Below are 27,208 nucleotides of genomic sequence, written 5' to 3'. Positions count from 1 at the left end.
TCAGTTGGAAAACAGGCTCCCATAAAACATCATAACAGATAGTTTTCTCCTCACTTGTGTTTCCTTACAAGGCTGGAATGAGAAGTTCTGCAGGGCTTTAGTGAGAGCAAGTGTCATGCTCATGAGAGCAAGCCTCATGCCAAAGCAATTCCTGGATCCATTCCCAAAGGGCATGTATACGTAAGGATCAGTGTTGCCCTTGTTCTCCTTGTTGAACCTAGAGACACACAGTAATGACAAATTAGCAAAGGATAGAAGAATAAGAACTACATACATGAATTTGCCTTCAAACATCTAAACAGTAACATATAGGTAGCTTTGGGAAAGGTTCATTGAACTTAGGCTTCCAGATATTTGACTCTGAGAATTGTGCACTAAAAGTCCTTTCCATCCTCTTTGTCCTATATGAGATTCAATGTAGTAGATAAGACAAGTGCTTCTTGAAAAACAATGCATCATCATGTGACCAGTGGTGTAATACTTATGTTATGGGGTAGGAGTAATCAACCGCTGTCTAATTGTATTGGTATTCCAATTTACAGAGGGAATTAATACCTGGTTCTATAAATCGAGTCAAACTCCAGTGGCTATGGAGGTCATAGTCTCTAGGGGGAAAATGTACTACTGTTGCTTTGCTAAGTGAATATGGTATCAAACTGTATTCTAAATAAAATTTGTTTATACACAAAAAGTAGTGTTGCTCTCAACCTTGGTCAGAGAAGCTTCTGATTGCAGTGGGAGACAGTTAACACATAGACTTATAACTGGTCAAAATTCTGAGAATGAGTGATGGTGGAGTGCTCAGCACTTTATGGGACATAAGTATCATCCCCTCCAAGGCTCATGGAACATCTCAGAAGAGGGAAAAGAATGACATAAGATCCAGGGAATGAGAGGGGTGCTGTGAAACACTATCTTCTGAACTTGATACAGTCTTTGTACTCATGAACTCCCAGCAGCTGTGGTTGCCTACACAAGGCTAGACCATATTGATACAGTCCATCAAGGATGGGGGAGGGAGTTTATGAGATGCCACCTCCCTAAAAAGCTCATGACAATTAATGGCTCCTAGGGGAGAAAAATATTCTCTTCAATTTTGTCGCTACTGCTGAGTTCTCCATTCTTCAGGAAATAGCTCCTATACCTATACTTATGCAAGCAACCCTAATTAAACTCATGAGTTACAAACAAGCAGGAAGACATGACAACAGAAGGAAACCTGTATGGGGACAAGTGGAGATTCAACATAAGTAGGAGGGAAAAGAAGCTGGGTAATGTGAGGTGAAAATGACCAAAATATATTATGTATGCATACAATTGAAAGAGGACAATAAAGAGAGAAAACAAAATACATCTTTAAACTCTAAAAGTCTCTTCAGGAGAATGCTGGGTTCCATGCCTGAGAAAGCACACATCAGTAAACTGAAGGAAAATGGGTACCTGCCCCACACTTAGTTGGTCATTTGCTACTTGAGGAAGGAGGGGGCAAACACTCTTAAAATTGTCACATTTTCTTCCCTTCTCTTTTTATCTTCTGCTTTACTCTTCCCTTTCTCTGATATTCTCCTCACAGAATTGAAAGGATGCAAAAACACATTTAGATCATCTTCTCACAAAAGACACTATAGCATATTCAGCCCAGCATAGTTCAGAGCGGGTTCCCATTCCTGAGATTCTAATACCTTTCAGGACAGAATTTCTCAGACTCTGACCAGTTCTGTGGGTCATGGTGAAGAGCATAAACTGGTTTCATCACTCTGGACCCTTTGGGAACAAACATGCCATCCGTTTCAACATTTTTGTTACAGGTTCTCACAATTTTGCTACCAATGGGGTAAAACCTGAGGGTTTGATTCAGCACCATGTCGAGGTATTACATCTCCATCACTTTATCATAGTTGGGAGGTGACTGGAAAAAAGAAAAATATTTGTGCTGAGATTCTACATTAACATTCCAAAGGTCTGCATTGTAGTACTGAGTTCTCAGTAGCTTGAAAGCAGAGTTCAGAAGGATGGATATGGGATCAGGGAAGTATATATCTCAACTAAGGGAGTCATTTTAGGGTTTACAAGAGACTTGATTATAAAGGGGATCCCAGGTCCAAGGAGAGATCCCCAGATTGTTCTCTGGACAGAGGAGAGGGTGCCTGAACTGGCCTTGGCCTATAACCATACTGATAAATATTTTGCTTATCACCATAGAACCTTCATCTGATGATGGATGGAGATAGAGACAGAGACCCACATTGGAACACTGGACTTATCTCCCTAGGTCCAAACGAGAAGCAGAAGGAAAAAGAACGTGAGCAAAGAAGGCAAAACCAGAGGGAACCTTCATCCGACCATGGATGGCGATACAGACAGAGACCCACATTGGAGCACCGGACTGAGCCCCCCAAGGTCCAAATGAGAAGCAGAAGGAGGAAGAACATGAAAAAGAAAATCGGGACCGCGAGGGGTGCATTCACCCACTGATACAAGGTGACTGATCTAATGAGAGTTCACCAAGGCCAGTTGGACTGGGAATGAACGAGGATGTGATCCAACCAGATTCTCTGAATGTGGCTGGATTCTCTGAATGTGGCTGGCATGGGGTCTTTCTGAAAAGCCATTGACAATGACACTGGGACTTGTTTCCTCTGTATATACTGGATTTTTGGGATCCAGTCTGTTTGGATGCTCACCTTCCTGGACCTGGAGGGAGCGGGAAGGAACTTGAAGTTCCCACAGGGCAGGAAACCCTGACTGCTCTTAGGGATGGAGAGGGAGGAGGAGAGGGATTGGGGAGAGTGGGAGGGTGTTGGGAGGAGGGGCAGAAATGGAAACTTTTATAAATTAATAAACTTTGAAAAAGAAAGAAAGAAAGAAAGAAAAAGTCTTTAAAACATAAAAAAATAAAGTAAAAAAAAAGACCTAGGCACTTATAACACCTTGTAAAGTGATTTTAATTGTTTTATTTTACGAGTGTAGTAGGTGTTTTTGCCTACATATGTGTATGTGCATCATATGAGTGCAGTACCTACAGAAGTCAGAAGAGGGCATCAGATTCCTTGTGACTGGCAATTCAGACATCTGGGTCATCTGGGTGCTGGGGATGAAACCTGAATGGATCCTCTTTAAGAGCAGACATTCACCCATATATTCAACCTTTTGCAAAGTTGTTAGAATAACTAACTAGCACTTTTGGATGAAAAGATGTCTCAGTTAGTGAAATGTCTACTATACAAGCCTGAAGACCTGAGTTCAGATACACACTGTTCATGAAGCCAGGCACTGTGGCACACAGCTATAATGCCAGCAGTAGGGGCAGGGGACAGAGAGAGTGTATTGACCAGACAACATAGCCATATTGATAAGCTACAGGTTCAGTGAGAAAGTGTGTCTAAAAACATGGTGTAGAGTAATTAAGAATAATATACAGTATAGGCCTAAGACCGACATACACGCTCAGACACACACATACACACACATGCATGCACACGCAGATATTCACCTGTGTTCTCTCTCAAGCACACACGCACATGTACACGCACAAGCATGCACATGCACTCGCTAACACACACACACACACACACACACACCATTGCTTGTGATGAGAAGTTGTCTCTTTTTCCTTCTACGCTAAGCATCATTCATTCACCTTATTGGGCAGAGTCATATCGAACTCTTCTTGCAGTTTCTTCTGGATATCAGGGTGATTGGCCAGAGAATGCAGGGCAAAGACAAATGTATTGCTGGAAAAAAAAAAAAAACAAATCTAAGAGTAATAGGGATTGAAGGAGAAGAACTGCAGATCAAAGGACCAGAAAATATATTCAACAAAATTATAGAAGAAAATTTTCCCAACCTAAAGAATGATATTCCTATGAAGGTTCAAGAAGCACACAGAACACCGAATAGGCTTGATCAAAAAAAAACCATCCCCTCGCCATATATTAATCAAAACACAAAACATACAGATTAAAGAAAGAATATTAAGAGCTGCAAAGGAAAAAGGGCAAGTAATTTATAAAGGTAAACCTATCAGACTTACACTGGACTTCTCTATGGAAACCATGAAAGCCAGAAGGTCCTGGATAGAGGTACTGCAGAAACTAAGAGACCATGGATGCAAACCCAGACTACTATACCCAGCCAAGCTATCGTTCACTATCAATGGAGAAAACAAAATATTACAGGATAAGAACAAATTTAAACAATTCGTAGCCACAAACCCAGCCTTACAGAAAGTAATAGAAGGAAAATCATAACCCAAGGAATCCAACATTCCCAACACTGCTTACAATAACTCAAACATCTAGTGATCCTTCATGAGCTTAACTCAAAGAAGGGACACATACAAACTCTATTAAACAAACAAACAAAAAATAATAATAACCGGAGTCAACAACCACTGGTCATTAATATCACTTAATGTTAATGGACTCAATTCACCTATAAAACGGCACAGACTAAGAGACTGGATACGAAAACAGGATCCAACATTCTGCTGTTTACAAGAAACACACCTCAACCACAAAGACAGACATCTACTCAGAGTAAAGGGTTGGGAAAAGGTTTTTCAAGCAAACGGACCTAAGAAACAAGCAGGTGTGGCCATTCTAATTTCCAACAAAATTGACTTCAAACAAAATTCAATCAGAAGAGATAGAGATGGACATTTTATACTCATAACAGGAACAATTCAACAGGAGGAAGTCTCAATCCTGAATATCTAAGCCCCTAATATAAAGCCTCCTACTTATGTAAAAAAACACTTCTAGAACTCAAGGCAGTCATCAAACCACACAAACTAATAGTAGGAGACTTCAACACACCTCTCTCACCAATGGACAGATCAATCAGACAGAAACCCAACAGAGAAATAAGAGAATTATTGGAGGTATTGAATCAAATGGACTTAACAGATATCTATAGAACATTCCGCCCAAATAGGAAATAATATACCTTCTTCTCTGCAGCTCATGGAACCGTCTCAAAATTGACCACATACTCGATAACAAAGCAAACTTCCACAGATACAAAAGAATATTAGTAACCACCTGTGTCTTGTCAGACCACCATGGATTAAAGTTAGAATTCACCAACAATGCTACCCCCAGGAAGCCAACAAATTCATGGAAGTTGAACAATCAACTACTGAATCACCCCTGGGTCAAGGAAGAAATTAAGAAAGAAATTAAAGTCTTCCTTGAATTTAATGAAAATAAAGACACAACATACTCAAACCTATGGGACACTATGAAGGCAGTGCTAAGAGGAAAGTTCATAGCACTAAGTGCCCAATTAAAGAAAACGGAGAAAGCACACATTGGAGACGTAACAGCACACTTGAAAGCTCTAGAAAAAAAAAGAAGCTGATTCACCCAGGAGGAGTAGAAGACTGGAAATAATCAAACTGAGGGATGAAATCAACAAAATAGAAACACAGAAAACAATCCAAAGAATCAATTCATCAAAATGCTGGTTCTTGGAGAAAATCAACAAGATCAACAAACCCCTATCCAAATTAATCAAATGGCAGAGAGAGAACATGCAAATTAATAAGATCAGAAATAAAAAGGGGGACATAACCACAGACACAGAGGAAATTCAGAGAATCATTAGATCTTGCTACGAAAATTTATATGCCACAAAGTTGGAAAATGTAAAAGAAATGGACATTTTTTTAGATAAGTACCATACACCAAAGTTGAACCAAGATCAGGTGAACAATATAAATAGACCTGTCAATCGTGAAGAACTAGAAGCTGTTATTAAAAATCTCCCTACCAAAAAAACCCAGGACCAGATGGTTTCAAAGCAGAATTCTACTGGAACTTACAGGAAGAGCTAATACCTATACTCCTTAATGTATTTCACAATATAGAAACAGAAGAATCATTGCCAAACTCTTTTTATGAAGCTACAGTTACCCTGATACCAAAACCAAACAAAGACACAAACAGGAAAGAGAATTACAGACCAATCTCACTCATGAATATTGACGCAAAAATACTCAATAAAATACTGGCAAACTGAATCCAAGAATACGTTAGACAAATTATCCATTATGATCAAGTGGGCTTCATCCCAGAGATGTAGGGCTGGTTCAACATACGCAAATCTATCAATGTCATCCATCATATAAATAAACTGAAAGAAAAAAACCATATGATCATTTCAATGGATGCTGAAAAAGCATTTGACAAAATTCAACACCCATTTATGATAAAGGTGTTAGAGAGACTGGGGATACAAGGATCATACCTAAATATAATAAAAGCAATATACAGCAAGCCGTCAGCTAACATCAAATTGAATGGAGAGAAACTCAAAGCCTTTCCACTAAAATGAGGAACACGACAAGGCTGTCCACTCTCACCATACCTCTTCAATATAGTGCTTGAATTTCTAGCAATAGCAATAAGACAACATAAGGGGATCAAGGGGATTCGAATTGGAAAGGATGAAGTTAAACTTTCGTTATTTGCAGACGATAAAATAGTGAACATAAGCGACCCCCAAAACTCTACCAAAGAACTTCTACAGTTGATAAACACCTTTAGTAATGTGGCAGGAAACAAGATCAACTCCAAAAAATTGGTAGCCCTCCTATACACAAAGGATAAAGAAGCAGAGAGGGAAATCAGAGAAACATCACCTTTCATGATAGCCACAAATAGCATAAAATATCTTGGGGTAACTCTAACCAAGGAAGTGAAAGACCTATTTGACAAGAACTTTAAGTCTTTGAAGAAAGAAATTGAGGAGGATACCAGAAAATGGAAAGACCTCCCCTGCTCTTGGATTAGGAGAATCAACATAGTAAAAATGGCAATTCTACCAAAAGCAATCTATAGATTCAATGCAATTCCCATCAAAATCCCATCAAACTTCTTCACAGACCTTGAGAGAACAATAATCAAGTTTATATGGAAAAACAAAAAACCCAGGATAGCCAAAACAATCTTATACAATAAAGGAACTTCTGGAGGCATTACCATCCCTGACTTCAAACTCTATTACAGAGCAACAGTATTGAAAACTGCTTGGTATTGGCATAACAATGTAGCTACCAAGGTCTTTTCCCTTCTCCTAGAGATTCGGAGGGCCCTGTGACCTCCGGCTCCCTGGAGATTCTGCACTAGAGCTGGCTTGAGGGGATAACTTAGCAAGAACCTGGCTCTCTTTGTTATGGTGATTCCACCTGTATTCAAGGTTTTAGCAGTAGGCCCATAGCCTGCCTCCCCCAGCTGATCCTGCCCTAGGTGCCAGGAGCCTTTAATCTTCTCCTCCTGCTCCTGAATGGGAGGAGGCCCTGCCTTTTCGATCCCTCTAGCCCACTGATATATATACCCGACTTGAGTTTAATAAAGTTGCCATTTACTCTGGTAAATGAGCAAAGGTCTCTTTTTGTGTGTGTCTCTTTTAACCCTCAGGACAATCGTCCATTCTCGTGGGCCCAAGTTCGAGAAAGCACATGCCTGGATTCGGTGTGGATATCCACAGAAAAGTGCGGGGTCTTACATAACAACAGAGAAGTCGACCTATGGAATCGAATAGAAGACCCGGGTATTAACTCACAAACTTATGAACACTTGATTTTTGACAAGGGAGCTAAAGGTATACAATGGAAGAAGGATAGCATCTTTAACAAATGGTGCTGCCATAACTGGATGTCAACCTGTAGAAGAATGAAAATAGATCCATATCTATCACTATGCACAAAACTCAGGTCCAAATGGATTAAAGACATCAACATTAATCCGACCACTTTGAACCTGATAGAAGAGAAAGTAGGAAGTAGTCTACAAGATATAGGCACAGGAGACCACTTCCTAAGCAGAAGCCCAGGAGCACAGACAATAAGAGAAACAATAAATAAATGGGACCTATTGAAACTGAGAAGCTTCTGTAAAGCAAGGGACACTGTCAGTAAGGCAAAAAGGCTACCTTCTGACTGGGAAAAGATCTTCACAAACCCCTCAACAGACAAAGGTCTGATCTCCAAAATATACAAAGAACTCAAGAAACTAGACACTAAAACTCTAATTAACCCAATTAAAAAATGGGGTACTGAACTGAACAGAGAATTCACAACAGATGAACTTTGAATGGCTAAAAAGCACTTAAGGTCATGCTCAATCTCCTTAGCGATCAGGGAAATGCAAATCAAAACAACTTTGAGATATCATCTTACACCTGTCAGAATAGCCAAACTCAAAAACACCAATGATAGCCTATGCTGGAGAGAATGTGGAATGAGGGGAACAATCATCCATTGTTGGTGGGAATGCAAACTTGTGCAGCCACTGTGGAAATCAGTGTGGCAGTTTCTCAGGAAACTGGGAGTCAACCTCCCTCAAGACCCAGCAACTCCACTCTTGGGAATATACCCAAGAGATGCCCTAACATACTACAAAAGCATTTGTTCAACTATGTTCATAGCAGCACTATTTGTAATAGCCAGAACCTGGAAACAACCTAGGTGCTCCTCAATAGAAGAATGGTTAAAAAAGGTGTGGAACATATACACACTAGAGTTTTACTCAGTGGTAAAAAAAAATGACATCTTGAATTTTGCATGAAAAAGGATGGACATAGAAAACGCTTTACTGAGTGAGGTAAGCCAGACCCAAAAAGAGGAATATGGTATGTATTCACTCATAAGTGGATTCTAGCCATAATTAAAGGTCTTTGAGCCTATTATTCGAGATCCTAGAGAAGCTAAATAAGAAGGTGAACCTGAAGAAAATCATGTACTTATCCTCCTGGAGATTGGAAATAGACAAGAGTCCCAGATAACCGTGGGTGAATGGGGGTGGTGGTGGGAGGGTTGTTGGAAGGGGAGAGGGTTAGTGAGAAGTGAGTAGGGGAGGAATGGGGAAAACTCGGGGGACTGAGATGGGGGGAAGGAGGAGGAATGGATATGGGATCAGGGAAGAATATATCTCAACTAAGGGAGTCATTTTAAGGTTTACAAGAGACTTGATTTTAAATGGGATCCCAGGTCCAAGGAGAGATCCCCAGATTGTTCTCTGGACAGAGGAGAGGGTGCCTGAACTGGCCTTGGCCTATAACCATACTGATTTAGATTTTGCTTATCACCATAGATCCTTCATCTGATGATGGATGGCGATACAGACGGAGACCCACATTGGAGCACCGGACTGAGCCCCCCATGGTCCAAATGAGGAGCAGAAGGATGAAGAAAATGAAAAATGAAATCAGGACTGCGAGGGATGTGAGCACCCACTGATACAAGGGGACTGATATAATGAGAGTTCACCAAGGCCAGTTGGACTGGGACTGAATGAGGACGTGATCCAACCAGATTCTCTGAATGTGGCTGGCCAGGAGCCTTTCTGAAATGCCATTGACAATGTCACTGGGACTTGCTACCTCTGCATATACTGGATTTTGGTGATCCAGTGTATTTGGATTCTCACCTTCCCTGGACCTAGAGGGAGGGGGGCGGAACTTGAACTTCCCACTGGGCAGGAAACCCTGACTGCTCTTAGGGATGGAGAGGGAGGAGGAGAGGGAGTGGGGGGATTGGGGGGAGTGGGAGGGTGTTGGGAGGAGGGGCAGAAATGGAAACTTTTATAATTTAATAAAATAAAAATCTAAAAAAAACTAAAATTGTAAAACAATTAACTCCAGGGCCAGAGAGATGTCTCATTGATAAAACACTTGCCATGTAAATATAAGACCCGAATTTGGTACCCAGCACCTCTGTAAAGCCAAGTTCAAATGCAGGTGACCAAACTCAGAAAGAAATGAAAATCATACAATCTCCCTCACTTCCAGGGTCTATCCTATAAGGAATAAATGCAAATGTGTGAACAGGTGTAAATGTGGTTATGGGATAATGCTAAAAATGAGACCAGAAAAGGATGATATTAGGTGTTGAGGAAGGATGGAATGTAGGCAAAAGGCCACATGAGAGAAAGTATTAAAACCCCAAATGAAGCACCACTGCTAACTGCACACAGAACATATACAAAAATTTACTACAGGGACCAGAGGGATGGTGTTGCAGTTGGTTGACTGATCTTACAAGAACCCAGGTTTTATGTAGGAGGTCCTTTTGTATTTCTGTTGCTTTCATTGGTTAAAAAAGAAACTGCCTTGGCTTTTTGATAGGGCAGAATTTAGATAGGCAGAGTAGACAGAACAGAATGTTGGGAGAAAGAAGCAGAGTAAGGAAGATGCCATGATTCCCCTTCCCGAGACAGAGTCTGGCTAGACTCATGCCAGTAAGCCACGACCTCGGGGTGATATACAGATTATTAGAAATGGGTTAGTCAAGATGTGAGAGTTAGCCAATAAAAGGTTACAGATAACAGACCAGACAGTGTTTAAATGAATACTGTTTCTGTTTTATTATTTCCGGGGCTAAGCTAGCCATGCGGGAGCTGGGCAGGACAAAAAGCAGGCCCTTTGCTACTTTTACACAGGTTTGACTTCCAACACTCATGTGGCTGCTCTCAGACATATGTAACTCCAATTCCAGGGTATTCCTTGCCCTTTTATGGCGTGTAAAAATACTTTGTTCATGCGGTACACATTCAAGCAAGCAAAACAGCAGTATACACAACATAAAAATACATAAATCTTTTTAAAATGTTAAATGAATTCACCTATGTAAGAGAGATGATCTAAGAGCATATATTAACATATTAACTTGGTTTTTAATTTTTTTAGGACAAGAGAAATGCTTATCAAAACCACAGGTCTAGCCTGTAGCATATATACTAAGAGGCAGAGATCAAAGTTATAGGTGAGCTAAGTGATAAGTTGAGCATGAACAACTTGGAACTCTCCTGCATTTCTAGAAGATTTATAAATTGCTTCTGTGGAAAACATATGCTCAGTTGTTTAATATGTTAAAAATAGGGTTACTTTGTAACTGAGGAGTGATTCTGAATGTATACCCCAAAACAGAAAAACAGATACTCAAGTATAGCATTGTACAAATACTCATAGCAGCAAAATTCATGGCAAACATCTAAAACTAACTTCAGTGTCTATCAACAAATATGGAATATTACTCATTCATAGACATAGGGGACAGCTAAAATAGTGTCATTTAATAATGTGCTAAATGACAGAGACCTATCTTAGAGATGACATAGTCTATGATTCCATTGATGTGAAACACCCAGAATACGTAAATATTCAGAAAGTGAATTGGTGGTTGCTTAGGTCAAGGCTGCTTGACGGACGATGGTGCAAATGTGCAGCATGACTAGAACAAAGTCCTCTGTAGTTGATGCTAATGATGGGCCATATGGACACTACCACTCCAGCCTCAAGGATCATCATGAAGCAGGGTATGTGGATAAAGTAAGAGTCAGAGAGGGGTGGTGTGAAATGCCATATCCTGGACATGGTGTGGCCCACTCTTTAGCTGAAAACCTGTGTGAGATCATGCCAATATTATTGGTCAGTATCATAGCAGTCAGCACTGATTGGACCCACTGGGTGACCAAAGTGAAGGGACATAAATTGGGAGGAAGATTTGTTGTGATGTCTGAGAAAAGAGGGAGGTGAGAGTTATGGGAGGGTATAATGAAGTTAGATTGTATACCTATATTATATTGTCAAAGAATAAATAAAAGCATTCCAAAACAAAGCCAGGAGTGATGATTTAAATCTTTAATCCCAGCACTCAGGAGACAGAGGTGGAGGGATCACTTTAAGTTCAAGGCCAGCCTGGTCTATGCATTGACTTTCAGGCATGTTATAGCAACACAGTTAGACCCTGTCTAAAAGAAAAAATGAAGTTCTAAAACAAAAGCAATGGGCTACATATCTTTGAATGCACTAAAAGTTTTGGATTTTGCCGTTAAGGGTATGACCTCTATTCCAATAGTGGTAATGGTTTTGATAAATATAAAAGAGAAAGGCAGAACTGACAAACATGGCCACACACAAGATCAGGAGGTCAAAAGGCAGAAGAACCATCATACATACCTACTGACATGAATAATGGAGCAAAAAAAAATCAAATTTTAAGAGTTTCTAGGTCTTTTCCACAAAAGGGTCCTTTGGGTTGTTGAGGGAATCAACGTTCACACCAAATGCCATGCTCGTGATCACATCTATGCTATAGGACCCAAACACTCTGAGGAGAGAGAGACATGGGATTTAGCACATGCAACAAGAAGCCTGAAATAATTCATATTCTTGGCCAATACAGACTAAACTTCTTCAGTATTGACCAAGTACTTTCCCCTCCTACTCACCCTCTACCTGTGTGACTTTGGTACTATCATGCTTCATTTTCAATTGCATATATTGTCATCTACTGTCTTAAAGGGAAGAAGGAGCAGCTAGACATATGAGTCACACAGAAGGATCACCCTTCTGCCCCAGCTGCCCTTCCTCTCCCAGAACCACAGTGGATGTACCACTACTCACTCTTTCATGTTGAGAAATTTGCCTTTTTCTGCCCCTCTTCTCAAGTATTTTACCAAAATATCTCCATACTGCTCAACAATGGGGAACATCTAAGCACAAAACACATGGCAGCCATGATTGTTAAATGTGGATACTCAAGTCACACAAATATTTCAAATAACAGTCTTTTAGTCACCTCTCTGAGTTTTCCACTGGTGAAGGTGGGAGATTGCAAGGTTCGAAGTCTCTTCCAATCCTCATCCTTAGATAGGGTGATGGCTTTACTCATTATGCTCAATGGGCCAAAATTCTAGAGTCCAAGAAAAATAGAAATATTGTTCTTGGTAAGTTCAGAATTTTCCATGGTTGCAAAAGTACTAAGTGGATATTGCTGTATAACAAGTAGTTACTAACTGTTTACTATGGATCAAGCCTCATGTTAGATACAAAAAAGTCAGAATTTACTCTCATCCTATAAGAAATCTGGTGCTCACTGGGCTAGCTGCCTATTGAGCTTTGAAACCTTTCTATTCCAGGATCCTTCTAAATGTAAATCTCTCTGTAGTTGGAAAACTAGTTTCAGGGTTGGAGAGGGCATAATATGGGTGAAGACTGACTAGATTCTCCAGTGCTATGCAGATGGTAAATGACTTGGGGATAGATAGAAAGTTAACTTTGCATCAGACAAGTTCACCCAGCTCTGTATTTACACCTAAGTGTTGTGAAAAGGAAAGTTTTGTATGGTGTCTGTGTGAATGTCTCTGTGTGTGTGTGTGTGTGTGTGTGTGTGTCTGTGTGCTTGTGTAGTCTAGAGTGTCAAAGTGCATGCTCATTTCGAGACCAGATGTCTGGGATCTTCCTCTATCCCTCTCTATTGCTTTTCTAAGGCAGAGTCTCTCATTGAAGCTAGAAGGCTAGAGTTGCTAGCCAGCAATCCCTAGAATCTACCTATTTACAAACACAGCTCTGAAATAACACATGCCTGCTGCTATGCCCAGCTTTTATTTGAATGCTATGGATCCAAACTCAGGTCCTTTACCTACTGAGCCATTTCTCCAGCACTGAGACACTCAAAGGATTTGACACTGGAATTTTTAACGATTTTGTTTTAGTATTTTATGCTTGTCTGTATGTATGTGTGTGTGTGTGTGTGTGAATGTATGTATATGTATGTACATTTTAATCAGAGACCAAAGGATGAAGCTGGATCTCCAAAAGTAGGAGTTAAGGTGGTTTGTGAGACGCTGGATGTGAATGTAAGCTACCAACTTCCATTCTCTTTCAGAGCTCTCAGTCAATAAGCAATCTCTCCAGCTGCTGGCTTGTTTGATTTCAAGGTTGTCTGTCTGTTTAGGAATAATGCTGTAGAAATCCTCTTTCCTTAATTCTTACACAGTGATAAAAGAGAAATATAATTCTATTTTCCTGCTGGAAACTTCCTTCTATCTTCCATACTTATCGTTTAAAGACTCTAATGTGGACTCTTCCAACTGTCCTTATATTAAAGCACTCAGCACAACAAGAAGCAATGGAAATGGCTTCCCTTGATGAAAGGTAGCTGATGAAAGGTAGTTTCCTTGATGAAAGGAAACTAGCCCTTCAGCAAATGTCAGCCAATGGCCAAAGGTTTAATGAGAGGCAGAGTTCTGGCTCAGTAGTTAAATGTGCTTACTGCTAAGTCCAACAACCTGAAGTCAATTACTGGGACCATAGGGTAGTAAAAGAGAAACAGGGTATCCATGGTTTAAAAATGTAGAGCACATTGAGCTAAGAATCATACCTCACAGAAAATTAACTTAAATAAAGCTATAGATTTAAGAGCTAATCTGAAAAGCATATAATTTATACTCAAGTCAACCCACACAGAAGGGTCACATAAATTCTCATCAGACTGGACACTGGCTACACAGTCCACAGAGAAGGAAACTGGATACTAAAGGAGAGAAAAGGGGAGGTAGCTAATAGACTAGCAAGAGGGAATAGCTAGAGGAACAGCTCTCTATTCTGAGTGTTCATCACCACACAAATCTAGACCAGTGATAAAATGTACTGCACCATGCAGACACAAGAGATGACCCATGAAATAGGAACTATAAAAACAATCTAGATAACAACAGTTTCCTTCTACAACTAGATCACAATGATATAGTATATTTGCCCTTTCTCAAGTCACTTGTATTAGCAAAATGAATACCTAGACCTTGCTTGTATGTTATTATGGAAGCCACTGTGAATGTGTGTGTGTGTGTGTGTGTGTCATTTTCTTTATTAAAAAAGTAGCCAGTTGATGGTGTTTCACACCTTTATACCAGCACTCATGAGTCAGAGGAAAGCAGATCTCTGTGAGTTTGAAGCTAGCCTGGTCTACAAAGTGAATTCCATGGCAACCAAGGCTACTTGAGAAACACTATCTTGAAAAAAAAACAGGAACCAAATACCCAGTCTTGCCAGGCAGCATTGGCATGCCTTTAATCCCAGCACTTGAAAAGCAGAGACAGGTAGAGACACATAGATCACTGAGTTAGGGCAAGCCTGGTCTACAGAGTAGGTTTCAGGAGAGTCAGGGATACACAGAGAAAACCTGTCTCTAAAACAACAAAACAAACAAACAAAATTCAATAACTAATATATAAAGGATTGGATCACTAAAGGGAGATGTTTGGGTGACTGTTCCATGATTAAGGGTACTTATTGCTCTTCTGGAGGACCCTGGTTCAATTCCCAGCACCCATGTCAGGCCACTTACAACTGAGTGGAATGCCGGATCCAGGGGACCTCACACCCTCTTCTGGCCTCCACAGGAACCTACACACATAAGTCTTTCAACCATATAGGCACATATATACACATCAATAAAAATCACAAAAATTATTTTTTCTGTTTTTTAATTAGAAAAAAAGTAACATAAACATCGGTTTGTGAACACAGAATAACATTTCTTTACTAGTACATTCTTGATCATCTCTGGCTCTGTGATAATAAACATGGGTGTTTGTCCTTCAAATAACCTGCATAGGGAAAATGTTTGATTAACCAAAGTCGGGTTCTGAAGTGGGAGCCCGAAATCTACACTTTGATTCCAATGTTATGTGGCCCTCACTCTGCTTATACAACAGATCATCACAGGAGTTCCCAGTCTGACTTGGGCAATCTGATCATGAATACAGAAACATCTTTGTAAAGTCAGAGGTGATGACATTCAAGATATGAGCCACTTAAATACAAAACAATTCTGCAAGACATCATAATTAGAAATAACAAGTGGAATTTTTAAAGTCTGCATATGAATATATGAGAGTTGTCTATACAATTTTCTGTGATTTTTTACATATTTAAAATATCACAAGGGCTGGAGAGATGGAGCCACAATTGAGAGCAAATATTGCTCTTGTATAGGATCTGAGTTTGGCTTCTAGCACCTACATTGGTTGGCTCATAACCACCTGTAACTCCAGCTCCAGGCTGATCCAATGCCTCTGGTTTCCATGATCATCAACAGTCATGTGCGTTATATATATATATATATATATATATATATATATATATATATATATATATCAAAAGTAATAGAAATACATGTTTAAAAAATGTTAAACTAAAATTCATAACTGAAGGCTTAGTATGAATGTTAAAGTTAAAATTTTTAAAGTGAAAATAAATCCTCAAAACATTGACATATTAAAGGAAAATTCTTAAAAATAATAAAATATCTCAGTATTTGGGATTGGGGTGTAACTCAGTGTTAGAAAGACTGCCTAGAATATACCAGTCCCTGGTTTTGATACACTGAGTTGAGAAGCAGACAACAATAAATGATTTAAATGATGATCTTTACTGACTTCTCCAAGGCTCAGATAACATGGAAGGTGGGACAAAAAGAACATTAGAGCCATGCAATAAAGAGAAGAGCAACATAATGCTGTCTTCCATATTCTGAAGCTAGGAATACCTATACAAGACTTGCGGGTGATTTGACTGTCAACATTCCAGCAGGAGGCTCAGGGTCCTGAGCCTGTCTAAGGATTTACACACAGCAAATTCCTGGTATGGGAAAGCAAAATGGCCCAATTAACACTAGTACAATCCCTGGGATCTACAAGGTGGAGTGAGAGAACTGACTGCCATACGTTGTCCTCTAATTTTTACATGTGTGACATGAAGCACATGCCCCTCTGTGATAAATGAACAAGTATAATAAAAAATTAAAAAAAACAGTTGCTGGGGGAGGGCAAGACATTTTCTTCAGTGGTGAACCACTAGAAAGTAGCTCACAGTCGCACATGGTTCTGTAAGTAAGTCCAATGAGATTCACTGGTACACACACAGACACACAAAACTAATAACAAATGTAAGCAAAATGTTTCATACAACACCAACATTAGGATCAGGCATGGTGGCTAATGTCTTCAATCTTAGCACCCTGAAGGTAGAAACAGGTGGATCTCTAATGAGTGCCAGGACAGCCAGGGCTACATAGAGAGATCCAGTGGGGGGAAAAAGATATAAGATATTAAGTCAGTGAAAAGTTGAAAAAGCATTATCAAGTGCTGATGAGCAATAATATTGCAAGATGACATTCACACAGGGTCATTGGATAGACTACAAACCTACTGTTGGCTTTGAGTAGCATAGCCTTTATGGGCTACATCAACTCCTGCTTTCAGGCCTGTGGTTCCTAAGGATAGATGAGAAGAGATGAAGAGGCAGAAGAGTCAGAGCCTCCTCTCACTTGTTTGTGTCTTATAGCATAAAGATGACATCTACTCCAAAATTATAACCAAACTCCAACATCAATGGTAGAAAACATCTCCTTCTGCTGACTCAGCCACTTAATAGAACCATTAATGACATAGATCAAAGAATGATCACTTCAATTTTTAAACACATTGAAACTCCAAAGTCAGTTAAAATGTACAGGAAACAATGATAAACACTTCCATTGAAAGTCAGGAGGCATGAAGTGGTGGTGGTACATACCTGTAATTCCAGAACTCAGGAGACAGAGTCAGATGTATCTCTGTGAGTTCGAGGCCATCCTGGCCTACAGCGTGAGTTCCAGGACAGCCAGGACTGTTACACAGAGAAATTCTGCCTCAGAAAAAATACATATATATTGGCTGGAGCCAATAAGATGGCTCAGCAGATAAGGGCACTTGTACCCAGCTTAATCACCTGAGTTCAATCCACTGGAAGTAGAGGACCAACTCCCAAAAGTTTCATCTGACCTAAGTTTGTGCACCATGGCACATGCCCCCCTCACAGGAAGGAAAAACCACCTTGGGATTCAAATAAAATATAAACAATAACAAAATCTCTACATTGGCAAAGAAATTTTTAATGCTAAGCATAAACTGTTTACCAAGTGTTCAGCTATGTCCTCCCATCCCTGAAGTAAATGGATATGTTGAAGTCAACATTGAGCTAAAAGAGTAAGGGTTTCTAAAGGAGGTGAGTGAATGTGGCAAAGAAATGGTTTCACACACTTGTGTAACCCAGACTGGCCTCTAACTCTTGATACTCCTGATTCTGCCTCCTTCAGCAAATCACTGGCATGCTCCATCACAACCGGCGGTATCACATTTGATAGAGCACATTAGAGGGACATGAAATATTGCAGTTTATGTAATAAAAGGAAGGTACAAAAGATTTAAAAAAGATGCTGGCACTGGATAAGTCATAAGGTCTTGCCAGGCATGGTGGCCCATGTGTTTAATCCCAGGACTCAGAGGCAGAGGAAAGCAGATCTCTGTGACTTAGAGGCCAACTTGGTCTATGAACTGACTTTCAAGACAACCAGGACTGTAATAGAGAAACCCTGTCACAATATATACATACATTATACATACATATATATATATGTATATATATACATATATATATATATATAATAAAAAACACACAATGACCAGAGTCCATGAAACATCAAAGCTTGTCAAAAAGTCACAGTATACAATGATCTCAAGATTTTCAAACTTGTGAACCATGGCACTTAATCACACATGGCATCATTTTTACAAGAGACAGGTCATTACTACAATTCTGGGCTGGCATTATTCTTGCCAAAATACAGTACATCCTCATAAAAAGAGTCAACTCCATGGGATTTTCCAGAATACTCACCCCCATATTTTTCTATACTTTTCAAGTACTCAACTTCAAATTTCCATACACCCTGGAAAAAGAAATAGCAAGAAATCCATTACTGTCTTTTATGTACCATTTTTTTCTGTAGCCAGGGAACCAAGCCCTCAATTCCCATGAAATGAGGTTTACTGTTTCTGACAGAGAAAAGATCTTCAGTAATGTTTAGTGGCATGAACAAGATGGCTCAGTGGGAGACGAAGCAGTGATCGGGCAGGATACTTGTCACATTCCTGTGGACTCTGCATGCAAATTCATAGACACATACATGTGCACAGCACCAGATACAGACACTACACACATAAATAAAAATAAATAATGATAATACGAATAACAATAATAAATTATTTTAAAGAATAAGCAAGTTAAGCATAGAACCTCTAGGACAAACACCTGAGCAGACGCCATGCAAGCTTTGCCACTCACTACATGAACTTGGAAATGCCTGTTGCAGACTGGTCATGGACCATGATCAAAAAACATACACACACTGAGAAGTTGTATCCAGAGAGGTGAGTGGGTGCTTGCCTGTGTGCTCTGTCCCTGAAGAGAGCACAGCCCCTCCCCCCTCAGCTTCTGCGGCAGGGTCTTCGGTGTTCCACGGGACCCTTCCCTGCCCCCACTGCTGCTGCCCTTTTGACTTCTGAGTCCTGGAAACACCAGCTATCCCTGCTGCAGTACTGAGAAGTTCTATCCAGAAAGGTGAGTGGGAGTTCGCCTGGACGGTCTGTCCCAAAAGAGAACACAGCCCCTCCCACCTCAGCTTCTGCAGCAGGGTCTTCAGTGTTCCACGGTACCCCTCCCTGCCCCCACTGCTACTGCCCTTTTGTCTCCTGGGTCCTGGAAATACCAGCTATCCCTGCTGCAGTGCTGAGGAGTTCTATCCAGAGAGTGCTGAGGAGTTTCATCCAGAGAGGAGGAGATGGGCAGGTGCCAATGCAAGAATTCCTCCAACAACCTGAAAGGCAACATGACATCTCCAGAATCCAGGGATCACAAAATTAGAAGAATTGAACACCCTACTCCAGAAGAAATAGAAGAAATTTACTCTAAGCGGATCTTTATGAAAATAATAGAGGAACTTAAACAGGAGGTGAAAATCTGCCATAAAGAAATAGAAGATAAGTATAACAAAAAGATTGAGGAAATGAGTAAAGAAATGGAAGAGAAATATACCAAAAAGTTTGAAGAAAAGAATAAATCCATAAATGAAATTCTGGGAAACCAAGAAAAAACAATCAAACAGGTAATGGAAACAGTTCAAGATTTGAAAACTGAAATGGAGTCAATGAAGAAATCACAAGCCGAGGGCCGTCTGGCTATGGAAAATCTAGGTAAATGAACAGAGACTTCAGGAACAAGCATAACCAACAGAATACAAGAGATAGAGGAAAGAATCTCAGACTCTGAGGACACCATAGAGAAATTGAACGCTCTGACCAAAGGAAACAGAAAATCAAACAAATTCTCATCACAAAACATTCAGGAAATGTGGGACACAATAAAAAAAACAAATATAAGAATAATGGGGGTAGAAGAAGGGAAGAATTGCAGATCAAAGGTCCAGAAAATATATTCAACAAAATTATAGAAGAAAACTTTCCAAACCTAAAGAACGATATCCCTATGAAGGTTCAAGAAGCATACAGAACACTGAATAGGCTGAATCCAAAAAAAAAATCCCCTCACCATATAATAATCAAAACACAAAGCTTTCAGATTAAAGAGAGAATATTAAGAGCTGCAAAGGAAAAAGATCAAGTAACTTATAAAGGTAAACTTATCAGACTTCTCTATGGAAACCATAAAAGCCAGAAGGTCCTGGATAGAGGTACTGCAGAAACTAAGAGACCATGGATACAAGCCCAGACTACTTTACTCAGCCAAGCTATAGTTCACTATCAACGGAGAAAACAAAATATTCCAGGATAAAAACAAATTTAAACAATAGGTAGCTACAAATCCAGCCTTACAGAAAGTATTAGAAGGAAAATCACAACCCAAGGAATCCAACATTCCTAACACCGCCTACAATAACTGAGGCATCTAGCGACCCTTCACAAGCAGAACTCAAAGAAGAGAAAAACATATTCTCCACTACCCCCCCTCAAAAAATAACTGGAGTCAACAACCACTGGTCATTAATATCACTTAATATCAATAGACTCAACTAACCTATAAAAAGGCACAGACTTAGACATTGGATATGAAAACAGGATCCAACATTCTTCTGTTTTCAAGAAACACACCTCAAAGACAAAGACAGACATCAACTCAGAGTAAAGGCCTGGGGAAAGGTTTTCCAAGCAAACGGACCTAAGAAACAATCGGATGTGGCCATTCTAATATCTAACAAAACTGACTTCAAACTAAAATCTATCAGAAGAGATAGAGATGGACATTTCATACTCATAACAGGAACAATGCATCAAGAGGAAGTCTCAATCCTGAAAATCTATGTCCCTAACATAAAGGCACCCACTTATGTAAAAAAACACTTCTAGAACTCAAGGCAGTCATCAAACCACACAAACTAATAGTAGGAGACTTCAACACTCCTCTCTCACCAATGGACAGATCAATCAGACAGAAACCCAACAGAGAAATAAGAGAATTATTGGAGGTATTGAATCAAATGGACTTAACAGATATCTATAGAACATTCCACCCAAATAGGAAATAATATACCTTCTTCTCTGCAGCTCATGTAACCGTCTCAAAATTGACCACATACTCGATAACAAAGCAAACTTCCACAGATACAAAAAAAATATTAGTAACCACCTGTGTCTTCTCAGATCACCATGGATTAAAGTTAGAATTCACCAACAATGCTACCCCCAGGAAGCCAACAAACTCATGGAAGTTGAACTGTCAACTATTCAATCACCCCTGTGTCAAGGAAGAAATAAATAAAGAAATTAAAGTCTTCCTTGAATTTAAAGAAAATAAAGACACAACATACTCAAACCTATGGGACACAATGAAAGCAGTGCTAAGAGAAAAGTTCATAGCACTAAGTGCCCAATTAAAGAAAACGGAGAAAGCACACATTGGAGCCTTAACAGCACACATGAAAGCACTAGAAAAAAAGAACATGATTCATCCAGGAGGAGTAGAAGACTGGAAATAATCAAACTGAGGGCTGAAATTAACAAAATAGAAACACAGAAAACAATCCAAAGAATCAATGAAACAAAAAGCTGGTTCTTGGAGAAAATCAACAAGATCGACAAACCCCTATCCAAATTAATCAAACGGCAGAGAGAGAACATGCAAATTAATAAGATCAGAAATGAAAAGGGGGACATAACCACAGACACAGAGGAAATTCAGAGAATCATTAGATCTTACTATGAAAGTTTATATGCCACAAAGTTGGAAAATGTACAAGAAATGAACATTTTTTTAGATAAGTACCATATACCAAAGTTGAACCAAGACCAGGTAAGCAATCTAAACAGACCTGTCAGTCGTGAAGAATTAGAAGCTGTTATCAAAAATCTCCCTACGAAAAAAAAGCCCAGGACCAGATGGTTTCAATGCAGAATTCTACCAGAACTTCCAGGAAGAGCTAATACCTGTACTCCTTAATGTATTCCACAATATAGAAACAGAAGAGTCATTGCCAAACTCTTTTTATGAAGCTACAGTTACCCTGATATCAAAACCACACAAAGACACAAACAAGAAAGAGAATTACAGGCCAATCTCACTCATGAACATCGACGCGAAAATACTCAATAAAATACTAGCAACCGAATCCAAGAACACATTGGAAAAATTATCCATTATGATTAAGTAGGCTTCATCCCAGAGATGTAGGGCTGGTTCAACATACACAAATCTATCAATGGAATCCAACATATAAATAAACTGAAAGAAAAAAAACGATATGATCATTTCATTGGATGCTGAAAAAGCATTTGACAAAATTCAACATGCATTTATGATTGAGGTTTTGGAGAGACTGGGGATACAAAGATCATAACTAAATATAATAAACACAATATACAGCAAACCGACAGCTAACATCAAATTGAATGGAGAGAAACTCAAAACTTTTCCACTAAAATTAGGAACACAACAAGGCTGTCCACTCTCTCCATACCGCTTCAATATAGTGCTTGAAGTTCTAGCAATAGCAATAAGACAACATAAGGAGATCAAGTGGATTCGAATTGGAAAGGATGAAGTTAAACTTTCGTTATTTGCTGACGATATGATAGTTTACATAAGTGACCCCAAAAACTCTACCAAAGAACTCCAACAGCTGATAACACCTTTAGTAACGTGGCAGGATACAAGATCAACTCCAAAATATCGGTTGCCCTCCTATACACAAAGGATAAAGAAACAGAGAGGGAAATCAGAGAAACATCACCTTTCATGATAGCCACAAATAGCATAAAATATCTTGGGGTAACTCTAACCAAGGAAGTGAAAGACCTATTTGACAAGAACTTTAAGTCTTTGAAGAAAGAAATTGAGGAGGATACCAGAAAATTGGAAGATCTCCCCTGCTCTTGGATTGGGAGAATCAGCATAGAAAAAATGGCAATTCTACCAAAAGCAATCTATAGATTCAATGCAATTCCCATCAAAATCCCACCAAACTTCTTCACAGAACTTGAGAGAACAATAATCAAGTTTATATGGTGAAACAAAAAACCCAAGATAGCCAAAACAATCTTATACAATAAAGGAACTTCTGGAGGCATTACCATCCCTGACTTCAAACTCTATTACAGAGCAACAGTGTTAAAAACAGCTTGGTATTGGCATAAGAACAGAGAAGTCGACCTATGGAATCGAATAGAAGACCCGGATATTAACCCACAAACTTATGAACACCTGATTTTTGACAAGGGAGCTAAAGGTATACAATGGAAGAAGGATAGCATCTTTAACAAATGGTGCTGGCATAACTGGATGTCAACCTGTAGAAAAATGAAAATAGATCCATATCTATCACCATGCACAAAACTCAGGTCCAAATGGATTAAAGACATCAACATTAATCCGACCACTTTGAACCTGATAGAAGAGAAAGTGGGAAGTAGTCTACACGATATAGGCACAGGAGAACACTTCCTAAGCAGAACCCCAGGAGTGCAGACAATAAGAGAAACAATGAATAAATGGGATCTACTGAAACTGAGAAGCTTCTGTAAAGCAAAGGACACTCTCAGTAAGACAAAAAGGCTACCTTCCGACTGGGAGAAGATCTTCACAAACCCCTCATCAGACAAAGGTCTGATCTCCAAAATATACAAAGAACTCAAGAAACTAGACACTAAAACCCTAATAACCCAATTAAAAAATGGGGTACTGATCTGAACAGAGAATTTGCAACAGATGAATTTTGAATGGCCAAAAGGCACTTAAGGTCATGCTCAACCTCCTTAGCGATCAGGGAAATGCAAATCAAAACAACTTTGAGATATCATCTTACACCTGTCAGAATAGCCAAACTCAAAAACACCACTGATAGCCTATGCTGGAGAGGATGTGGAATGAGGGGAACAATCATCCACTGTTGCTGGGAATGCAAACTTGTGCAGCCACTGTGGAAATCAGTGTGGCGGTTTCTCAGGAAACTGGGAGTCAACCTCAATCAGGACCCAGCAATTCCACTCTTGGGAATATACCCAAGAGATTCCCTAACATACTGCAAAAGCATTTGTTCAACTATGTTCATAGCAGCACTATTTGTAATAGCCAGAACCTGGAAGCAGCCTAGGTGCCCCTCAATAGAAGAATGGTTAAAAAAGTTGTGGAACATATACACATTAGAGTTTTCCTCAGCGGTAAAAAACAATGACATCTTGAATTTTGCATGCAAATGGATGGAAATAGAAAATGCTTTACTGAGTGAGGTAAGCCAAACCCAAAAAGAGGAACACGGTATGCATTCACTCATAAGTGGATTCTAACCATAAATAAAGGTATTTGAGCCTGTTATTCATGATCCTAGAGAAGCTAAATAAGAAGATGAACCTGATGAAGATTATTCAGCTATCCGCCAGGAGGTAGGAAATAGACAAGAGTCCCAGGTAACCTCGGGTGCATGGAGGGGGTGGTAGGGTTGTTAGAAGGGGGGACGGTTAGAAAGAAGGGAGTAGGGGAGGAGTGGGCAAAGCTCGGTGGACCAGGATGTGGGGGAGGGAGAAAGGATGAATATGGGATCAGGCAAGAATATAGTTCAACTAAGGGAGTCATTTTTGGGATACAGGAGACTTGATTATATATGGGATCCCAGGTCCAAGGAGCGATCCCCAGATTGTTGTCTGGACAGAGGAGAGGGTGCCTGAACCGGCCTTGGCCCATAACCATACTGATGAATATTTTCTTATCACCATAGATCCTTCATCTGGACATGGATGACGATACAGACGGAGACCCACATTGGAGCACCAGACTGAGCCCCCCAAGGTCCAAATGAGGAGCAGAAGGACGAAGAAAATGAAAAAAGAAATAAGGACTGCGAGGGATGCTATCACCCACTGATACAAGGGGACGGATCTAATGAGAGCTTACCAATGCCAGTTGGACTGGGACTGAACGAGCACGTGATCCAATCAGATTCTCTGGATGTGGCCGGATTCTCTGGATGTGGCTGGCCCGGAGTCGTTCTGAAAAGCCATTGACAATGACACTGGGACTTGTTTCCTCTGCATATACTGGATTTTTGGGATCCAGTGTGTTTGGATACTCACCTTCCTGGACCTGGAGGGAGGGTTGAGGAACTTGAACTTCCCACAGAGCAGGAAACCCTGACTGCTCTTAGGGCCGAAGAGGGAGGAGGAGAGGGAGTGGGGGGAGTTGGAGGGTGTTTGGAAGAGGGGCGTAAATGAAAACTTTTATAATTTAATAAAATTACTTTCAAAAAAAAACAATGACATCTTGTATTTTGCATGCAAACGGATGGAAATAGAAACCGCTTTACTGAGTGAGGTAACACAGACCCAAAAAGAGGATATGGTATGTACTCACTCATAAGTGGTTTCTAGCCACAGTTAAAGTTCTTTGAGTCTATAATTCATGATCCTAGAGAATTTGAATAAGAAGGTGAACCTGAAGAAAATCATATAGTTATCCTCCTGGATATTAGAAGGAGGCAAGATTGCTAGGCAATCTTTGGTGCATGGGGGGTGGGGGTGGAAGTAAAGGGAGAATGTTAGGGAGAGGGGAGAGGGGAAGGATCGGGGATGACTTGGAGGAATGGGAGGGGGGAGGGAGGATGGATGGTTATGGGAGCAGGGAAGTTAATATCTCAACTAAGGGAGCCATTTTAGGGTATGCAAGAGACTTGATCCTGGAGGGGTTCCCAGGCCCAAGGAGAGGTCCCCAGATTGTACTCTGGGCAGCAGAGGAGAGTGTGCCTGATCTGGCCTTGGCCCATATCCATACTGATTAATATTTTGCATATCACCATAGAACCTTCATATGGCAATGGATGGACATAGAGACAGAGACACATATTGGAACACTGAACTTAACTCCCTAGGCCCAAATGAGAAGCAGAGGGAGGGAGATTGTGAGCAAGGAAAACAAAATCAGAGGGGCCCTTCATCTGACGATGGATGGAGATAGAGACGGAGACCCACATTGGAGTACTGGAAGTCAGGACCGCGAATTGTGCATTCACCCACTGATACAAGTGGACTGATCGAATGAGAGCTCACCAAGTCCAGCTGGACTGGGACTGAACGAGCATGTGAACAAACTGGACTCTCTGAATGTGGTTGACATGGGGACTGACTGAGCCCCCAAGGTCCAAATGAAGACTGAGAAGCCATTGACAATGTCACTGGGCCTTGTTTAGTCTGTATGGACTGGCTTTTTGGGATCCTGGCCTGTTTGGATGCTCACCTTCCTGGACCTGCAGGGAGGGGGAAGGAACTTGGATTTCCCACAGGGCAGGAAACCCTGACTGCTCTTGGGAATGGTGAGGGAAGAGGAGAGTGAGTGGGGGAAGTAGGGTGAGCGGGAGGGTATTGGGAGGATGGGAGGAAGTGGAAAGAGTGTTTTCGGATACTTGAATAAACAAGTCTAACAAAAAAAATACACACAAACATTTGATAGTTTAAGTTGGCAATACAACCCCAAGGAACCACTAGACATTCTCTGGTATCATAAGAACACACAATATGAGTGCTTTAAGTCTCAGAGTTTCCTCCTAAGGAACATTTAATAGAGTTAAACCATTATTGACAATCAGGAATCAACACTCACTTTGTAGTAATTTAGCAGAGTTCCTAAAAATGGCAGCAGTTTGGGCCCAGGAATTCCCTCTTTCTCAAAGATGTCATGTTTTTGGGTCCCCAATGTGTAAGCAAAACAGAAAGTTGTGTGACCACACATTCAGAAGAGAGGAGATAAACATGGGCAAAACCAAAATATAAAACAAACCATCAACTTAACTGCCCCTCCATTTTCCAGAGAGCTTAGGGAAAGTGTGAGGGGACCAGTGTGGTTTGTATTTACTTCTACTGAGTTATTGTGGATCTCGGGGTAACCTGAAAGCAAATCAGATCATACCAAGAGTAAATCTTATCAGGAAATATCCAGACCTAACCAAGAGGGAGATGACAGTGAGTAAAGGTGTCTCTAGCACATCTGTAGAATGTCAATATTAACGTTAAGAGTTACTGTCTCAGTGCTGAGAAGATCTGGA

At 40.2% G+C, this 27,208-nt stretch overlaps 1 pseudogene; it reads right to left on the bottom strand.

The window, feature by feature from the left end:
• LOC146895570 (cytochrome P450 3A11-like) lies at window positions 1-26,895 on the bottom strand (annotated as a pseudogene).
• Between the last annotated feature and the right edge of the window lie 313 nt (window positions 26,896-27,208).

Source organism: Myodes glareolus, chromosome 2 (assembly GCF_982192425.1).
Source record: "Myodes glareolus chromosome 2, mMyoGla1.1, whole genome shotgun sequence".
Classification (NCBI taxonomy): Eukaryota; Metazoa; Chordata; class Mammalia; order Rodentia; family Cricetidae; genus Myodes; species Myodes glareolus.
Note: the sequence above shows the minus strand (reverse complement) of the source record. Positions and strands in the feature narration are given on the sequence as shown.